Source organism: Oncorhynchus mykiss, chromosome 32 (assembly GCF_013265735.2).
Source record: "Oncorhynchus mykiss isolate Arlee chromosome 32, USDA_OmykA_1.1, whole genome shotgun sequence".
NCBI classification, from domain to species: domain Eukaryota; kingdom Metazoa; phylum Chordata; class Actinopteri; order Salmoniformes; family Salmonidae; genus Oncorhynchus; species Oncorhynchus mykiss.
In genome coordinates this window covers 34,617,608-34,625,950 of record NC_050572.1, presented here as the reverse complement: position 1 = coordinate 34,625,950, position 8,343 = coordinate 34,617,608, and the positions used below count along the sequence as shown (strand labels likewise).

General features: G+C 43.5%; 1 protein-coding gene across 1 annotated transcript in view; it reads left to right on the top strand.

Annotated features, from left to right (window-relative positions):
* Positions 1-3,596: 3,596 nt before the first annotated feature.
* LOC110489301 (voltage-dependent calcium channel gamma-7 subunit) overlaps positions 3,597-8,343 on the top strand; it is a 37,489-nt gene continuing 32,742 nt past the window's right edge. The window contains exon 1 of the mRNA XM_036971316.1: positions 3,597-3,763. The gene's annotated coding sequence lies outside the window, so the exon portion shown is untranslated. The remainder of the gene's footprint in view (positions 3,764-8,343) is intronic.

Sequence of the window (8,343 nt, the reverse complement as noted above, 5' to 3'; positions counted from 1 at the left end):
AGGCTTCGGCGTCTCAGACCCCGTAACGGGAGGAGTAGAGACCAGAGAAGGCTCGGCCTCTAACTCCGACCCATTTCTTAATGGGGAGAACCGGTTGAAAGTTTCTGTCAGCTGGATGAGCGACACCGGTTGAGCATTCCTACAGCATTTCCTTCCAGAAGCCATGAGAAAGTTGTCCGGCTGCGGGGACTGTGCAGGGGGATTTATACTACTATCTGCACGTACTGGTGGCACAGACAGTGTTTCATGCTTTCCTACACTTAAATGACCCTTTCCTAACGATTGCGTCTGAAGCTGGGCTTGCAGCACAGCTATCCTCGCCATAAGGCGATCGTTCTCCTGTATAGTATGAGTGTAGTGACTGCAATTAAAAGGCATCATGTTAATGTTACTATTTATCTTTGGCTGGTGGAGGTCCTGACGAATCACGTCCAGATAAAGCGTCCGGGGTGAAAAAGTTGAATGAAAAAAGTTGAGCGAGGGAAAAAATTAAAAATATAAACAGTAATTAAAAAATAAAAATCGTAAAGTTGTCAGGTAGCAAAGTACGGTTAGCAACTAACCGCACGCAGCACATAAACAAGTCAACAAGTTGTGACCGGAAATGACATCTCTCCATTCCAATTGAGTTTGGGTCGATATAGCCTACAAAGCCCCTCTGTTAACTTAGGTATAGGCATCCCGCTAGCGGGACAACTTCTGGTGAAACTGGAGGGCGCGCAATTCAAATAAATAATCATAAATATTATGGATATTAAACATTTAGGTACATATAAGTGTCTTATATCGGCTGAAAGCTTACATTTTCGTTAATCTAACTGTCTGATTTACAGTAGCTATTACAGTGAAAACATGGCATGTGATTGTTTGAGGACGGCGCCCCACATTAAAATATTTTTCTACCGGCATAGGTTCCATACATTCACAAATAACCATTAAGTATTCACCTACTTTTTGCAAATCTTCCTCTGATTTGTCATCCAAAGGGTCCCAGCTATAACATGTAGTGTCGTTTTGTTAGATAAAATCCTTCTTTATATCCCAAAAAGTCTGTTTAGTTGGCGCCATCGATTTGAATAATCCACTCGTTCAACATGCAGAGAAACAATTCCGAAAATCTACCCCTAAACTTTGTTTCAACAAGTCAAAATACATTTCTATTTACTCCTCAGATACCCTAAACTGTAATCAAACTATAATATTTCTTACAGAAAGAAGTATGTTCAATAGAAAACCGATTTTAGCAGGTGCGTATTGTCTTTATGGCGCGTGCAAACACGAATTTCCAAGACTTTGTCGCTGTACTAAAACTAATATTTCTTATTCGTTTTTGAAGTTACAAGCCTGCTGACACCCTGTGGAAGCCATAGGAATTGCATCCAGGGAGCTAATTTCCAATATGACCTTTTACTTGTCTTTCTAAGAGGATGGTCACTCCAAAAAAAAATTCTGGTTGGTTTTCTTTGGATTGTCTCCTACCATATCTATTGTGTTATATTCTCCTACATTATTTTTTACATTTCTAGAAACGTCAAAGTGTTTTCTGTCCAATGGTACCAATTATATGCATATCCTGGCTTCAGGGCCTGAGCTACAGGCAGTTTACTTTGGGCTCGTCATTCAGGCGGAAATTGAGAAAAAAGGGGCCTAGCCCTAAGGATTGTATTCCAATGTTTTCTCTGGTTTTTCACTCTGGCATCCTATTTAAGATTTTCTCACAGATTACCTTTACTCGTCTCATGTTTGTGGCAATGCATCATTGGTGTGCATAACATAGTCTCTTTAGTCTTCTCAGATTTTGGCTCTTTCTTCAGCGCTTAAGGATTCTACAATACTGGTCCAAGATATGTTTGTCACTGTAGGAGTTGGGAAGAGAGCACAAACATATCTGGGACCAAGCTCAAATTCCACTGCAGTTCCCAATCACCTTGATCTATGCAAATGTGCCATAGCAGTGAACAGTTATATTCAAGTACAGAAAACAGGGAGTTATCCATTATTATAAACTGGGTGGTTCGAGCCCTGAATGCTGATTGGCTGAAAGCCGTGGTACATCAGACAGTATACCACTGGGTATGACAAAACGTTTATTTCTCTTCTCTAATTACGTTGGTAACCAGTTTATGATAGCAATAAGGTACCTCTGGAGTTTGTGGTATATTGCCAATATACAACTGCTAAGGGCTGTATCCAGGCACTCCACGGTGCGTCGTGAAAAGAACAGCTCTTAGCCCTGGTATATTGGCCATATACCACAGCCCCTCGGGCCTTATTGCTTAAATATAAGCCACATCGCATCTGGAAATAGCTAATGGCTAACAACTCATGCAATTCAATGGAAACTTTATGCTAAATGTTAAAGAGAATCAGATCAGACTATGATTGACAGCTATGTTGATAGCATCCATACGGTCGAAAGGTCTAATTTCCCACATCAATAAAATAATCTCTGTTCTACTTTGTGACCTTTCAGTCTATTAGGCAGGATAGGCGGTATAATCGGCCCTGTACGTGGTGGTTGTGTGTGGTTTGGAAAGGGATCGATTCCAACGCTGACCAACCACACTGCTTCCACATGCCCCGTTGACGCACAACCATTCCAGTCTGTTAAGGTTAATGTGACTGCATGAACGGGCGCATGCAATCATAAACACACACACACACACCCTCCTTGGCGATTTATACATCTGGATGACCACGAAGTCAGGTATCGCCAGTGTCTGTCTGCGCGCGCGCGCGTGTGTGCGGCTGTGCAGGTGGCCGTAGGTATAGAAGCAGAGCGGTGCACGTCATGCTGTGAAGCGACACCCTTAACTGAGCCACTATAGCCAAACCCTCCTCCCCTTCCCTTCCCTTATACATACAAATATCCCCTTACAACGGTACAACTTCAGCTCACACTACATGCCAGTGCAGCTCACTCACATGCCACTTTAAGTATGCATAAAATATATTTCTGATCATATCATATAATTGATATATGATTCAAAACCATGCACATTGTCTGTGATGATCACTCCTCTCCCAAAAAAACGATTTCGTAATGTACGTCCTCATTTGACTCTAACTCATGAGCGGTTTATACATGCTCTTTCTCTGTTTCAATTGAAATGTTACTGTAAATGGATGAATCAAGTAAACGTTCCTAAGTAAAGTAGCTCTGGTAACATAATCACTGTCCTCATTACCCTCTCTCTCAATACCACGTTGAATACTGTGTGTGTGTGGGTGGGTGTGTTGCTTGTTGCGTGCGGGCGCGCACTTGCGTGAGTGTAATCGCCAACCCAACTGGGTGTCCCCGCTTGCCTCTGTGTCGTGTGTTTTTGGCTCCTTGCAACAGTAGAACGTCTTCACTCGCAACTCTCCACGGTCATGCTATCTCTCCCTCGCTCTGTGTGGCGCTTCCCCCCGCTTCCCCCCCCCCGTCTCACGCATCTCGCGCGCCGTCCTCAGTATAGCCCATTCAACCGATTCTCCGCAGTGCTGAAATAGAGAGTGATTGAAAGGAGGGGGGGGGGGGGGGGGGCAAAAGAGAGAGAGAGACAGAGAGAGAAGCGAGGGGGCGATACGGGGAAATACACGAGAGAGAGTCGCACAGAGAGAGAGAGAGAGAGAGAGAGAGAGACAGAGAGACAGAGACAGAGCGAGGGAGAGACAGAGCGAGGGAGAGGGGCGCGCAAAAGGAAAACTGCACAATCTGAAAAGGCTCCCTAGCGCGCGGATCTTTCGACGGCTGCACCATTCATTTGGACTGTCGGAAAGGGTGAGTAGTTCCTAGTGAGTATGTGTCATCATTGCGCTATACAAATCACCATTAATTTAATAAACCGGCTTAAAAAATGTCTCATCATAGTTTCCATTTTGGGTTATAGCAGTTCACACGTTTCGTGGTTATGTCGGTCTGTCAGAGTGTTGTTGGCTACAGTCAGTCTGCCTGTAACATTTGCTGCGTCTATTTAGTCTGGCTGAATACACACAGGAAATGCATTCAACTGACATTTGGGTTTGAAATTCTGAAAAAGCACTGTCTGTCGTTGTATAATATACTGCCTCGGGTCTCTCTCTCTCTCTCGCTCGCTCCCCGCAAGATGTGCGTGTGGTAGGCTCTGAGAATGTTATCTTTATGAATATTCCCTCCCATGACATGTCTTGGTGATTAGAATCATTTGCGTGTCGCATTTGCCACTGGCGAGCGTTGTTCAATGCAGTGCTATAGGCGCACTGGAGTGAGTGGTAAAGCTCTATGTGTATGTGTGAAGAGAGCGGGAATAAATGTTGATATGTAGTTGGTATGGGAGACAAACGAAGTAAGCCCGTTACTTGGGGAACCTGAGGGGAAGATGGTGGTATATGATGTGTGCTGCACTAGCCTAGTTGTTGTGTATCTGGGTCCATGTGCATGTTTAAAATTGTGTGTGTGTGTCGAGTTTTTGACGGGAGTGTGACAGGAGGAAAGAGAAGGGGAGGAGGAGAGATAGAGAGCGAAGGAGTGGGGGAAAAAGTGTGGCTCTGGGTGTCCAATTTAAATGTTTGGATGGGTTTGTTCGCCTTTACAAATATTTACCTACCTGGAACAGTGTGTTAACTGACTTGTTCAAGGGAAGAATGTCAGCTTGGGGCTATGATCGGCTTTGAAAAGCCAACTGACATTTACTCCTGAGGTGCTGACCTGTTGCACCCTGGATAACTACTGTGATTATTATTATTTTACCCTACCCTTATGAACATTTGAACATCTTGGCCATGTTCTGTTATAATCTCCACCCGGCACAGCCAGAAGAGGACTGGCCACCCCTCATAGCCTGGTTCCTCTCTAGGTTTCTTCCTAGGTTTTGGCTTTTCTAAAGAGTTTTTCCTAGCCACCGTGCTTCTACACCTGCATTGCTTGCTGTTTGGGGTTTTAGGCTGGGTTTCTGTACAGCACTTTGAGATATCAGAGGATGTAAGAAGGGCTATATAAATACATTTGATTTGATTTTGGGGATTTGATCCAGCAACCTTTAAGTTACCGGCCCAACGCTCTAACCACAAGGCTACCTGCCGCCCAACACTCTAACCACAAGGCTACCTGCCGCCCAACGCTCTAACCACAAGGCTACCTGACGCCCAACGCTCTAAACACAAGGCTACCTGCTGCCCAACGCTCTAACCACAAGGCTACCTGCCGCCCAACACTCTAACCACAAGGCTACCTGCCGCCCAACGCTCTAACCACAAGGCTACCTGCCGCCCAACACTCTAACCATTGGGTTACCTGCCGCCCAACACTCTAACCACAAGGCTAACTGCCACCCAACACTCTAACCATTGGGTTACCTGCCGCCCGGGGTTATTCCTGTCTCTTTCAGGCAGTCTTAATAGCCTTCAATGCCTCAGCATATAATGCTAAAGATAACAGACATGGCTGTCCATGTATTTGTGAATGGTGGTTGGTGCCTGTAACCATAGGTATAGGAATGGTGGTTGGTGCCTGTAACTGTAGGTATAGGAATGGTGGTTGGTGCCTGTAACTGTAGGTATAGGAATGGTGGTTGGTGCCTGTATCTGTAGGTATAGGAATGGTGGTTGGTGCCTGTAACTGTAGGTATAGGAATGGTGGTTGGTGCCTGTAGCTGTAGGTATAGGAATGGTGGTTGGTGCCTGTATCTGTAGGTATAGGAATGGTGGTTGGTGCCTGTAACTGTAGGTATAGTTGGCCATGTACAGGCATGTGGCACTCCTGTGTGTGTTTGTAGGCTGAGTCAGAGCGCTTGGATTCTCCTAACATTATTTGGGCCAAGGTCTTTCCCCAGACATGTCTTCCCCCCTCTCTCCCAATCTCTCTCTCTCTCTCTTTCCCTCTTTTTATCTCTCCATATCTCTCCCCCTACAGTTTATCTTCCCTCATTGAGCACATTTGATGTTAATTATCTCGGTCATTGATGCATTTTAATGCACTGCACTCTGTACATGCATACAATGTACTGCACTCTGTACATGCATACAATGTACTGCACTCAATACATGACTGTGCTGTTCTCCTGTAAGTGGTTCTTATCATTCAAGAGGCTGATGTCAGACCACCTACTTTTCCATCCCTGCTTTAAATACTGCATTCTTCATGCCAGTTGGCCGAGCCTGTTGACAGGGGAACATATTGCCGCCTCAACAGAAAATGACACCCCATCCTGAGCCTTCCCTGGCCGCTTAGCTGGGAATACCATCTGTGGGGCTGGTCCCGCTGCCTTGGGAGTTGTAGTTTCTGTACCACTCAGCAGTTGTCTTGGTCCACTGGACCCATGATCGCTCCAAATGGCCTCATCCATCCCTTCTTTCCCTTCCTCGTTCCATCATGCTGCGCTACGATGTTTAACGCAATGCTGTTCTAGAGAGACAATGCACAATGAAGCACTGTGCCTCTGCATAGTATACCAAGTATTTCTCCCGATTTGATTCTATAAACTGCAGAAGCCTGAAGCACACGTTAAAACATGCAGCTGTGTGCCCTTGAAAGTGACTGGATCTGCTAAATGTCATTGCGAGATACCCTAGTCCCATTTGACTATACCTAATATGTATATCGTAACACCTCTATGACATGGTCATAACACATTCATTAGAATTACATGAGACCTGTCACAACACGTCATGGCGGTTCATGTCAAGTTATACCACTGTCATGACACGTGGAACATTTTCAACACCAATTTTTCTTAGGCATGCTGACATTGGATTCACTACTAATGACCTATCATGACATGTTAAGATAATGGATAATGTGATTCTTATCACAACCCTATAATGCTGTGTGCTACAGGGCACAATACCTCAAGTAAAGTGCCTAGTCCCTGAATTATTCACTGGTGGAAGGTCTTAATTAATCAAACTTATTAATATTACTACCGGTGGTGGAAAAAGTACTACATTCTTAAACTTGAGTAAAAGTTAACATACCTTAATAGAAAATGACTCAAGTAAAAGTGAGTCACCCAGGAAAATTCTACTTGAGTAAAAGTCTAAAAGTATTTCGTTTTAAATATACTTAAGTATCAAAAGTAAAAGTATAAATCATTGCAAATGACTTATATTAAGCGAACCAGACAGCATAATTGTCTTGTCTTTTATTAAGTTACAGACAGCCAGGGGCACACTCCAACGCTCAGATATCATTTACAAACTAAGCATTTGTGTTCAGTGAGTCCGTCAGATCAGAGACAGTAGGGTTGACCAGGGATGTTCTCTTGATAAGTGCATGAATTGGACCATTTTCCTGTCCTGCTAAGCATTCAAAATGTAATGAGTACTTTTGGGTGTCAGGGAAAATGTATAGAGTAAAAAGTACATTTATTTTCTTTAGGAATGTAGTGAAGTAAAAGTAAAAGTTGTCAAAAATATAAATAGTAAAGTAAAGTACAGATACTGAAAAAAGCTACAGTAAGTAGTATTTAAAGTATTTTTACTTAAGTACTTTACACCACTGATTATTACACACTTATTAACACCTGTATATTAATGACACCAAATTACTGCCTTAATTAATAAGTCTAGCTAATTCATTAAGTCTGACATTTGTTAATTAAGCAACAAAAAGGTGCTGACCCAGTACAGTAGTGTGCTTGGACCCATACATGAGACTATAGGCAAGTAGTGTCCTCGGTTTTACACTATCTAGTTTTCTGGTATTTCAGCACCTCACTAGTGGACAGCTCCACACTCTAACCATGACCTCAAACATATTCCCCCCTCAGCCACACTCTCTCTCTATCCCTGCCCTCCCCCCCACTCTCTCTCAAAACTCTTAGTTTTATGCTATCTATTTTTCTGTTATTTTAGCACCATACTAGTGGACAGATACACACTCTCACTGACCTCAAACATTATTCCCTTGAAGCTTCTCTCTCTCTCCAAACTTTCCTCTACTGATCCCTTCTTTTATTTGTCCTTTTCTCCATTGATTCCCTTCCTCCTTCATGCTATAACAAAAGCACCATTCACTTCATGTGGCATTCCTTACATTTGCTCCCGGACACCTAAGCTCTCCCTCCCAGTCCCAAGACAAAGGGGTGGAGCCTAGAGGTGGGACGATCAACACCGACCATACCGATAACTTATCGCAGGAATTTTGCTGATATTGTTCATTACGACATGTAGCCTATACTAGAGAAAAGTAAAGTTTAACATGAAACAAGTTTGCTTATATTGTTGATTGCTAATTGCACAATTGACAGTTACAGCCATCAAATTAGTAGTAGTAGTTTGAAGGATAATACAAAAAACTGGTGCAAATGAATGTTGCAAATTTATCGCAATATGAATTTTTGTCCATATCGCCCAGCTCTAGTGGAACCTGAGGCTGCAGCATGG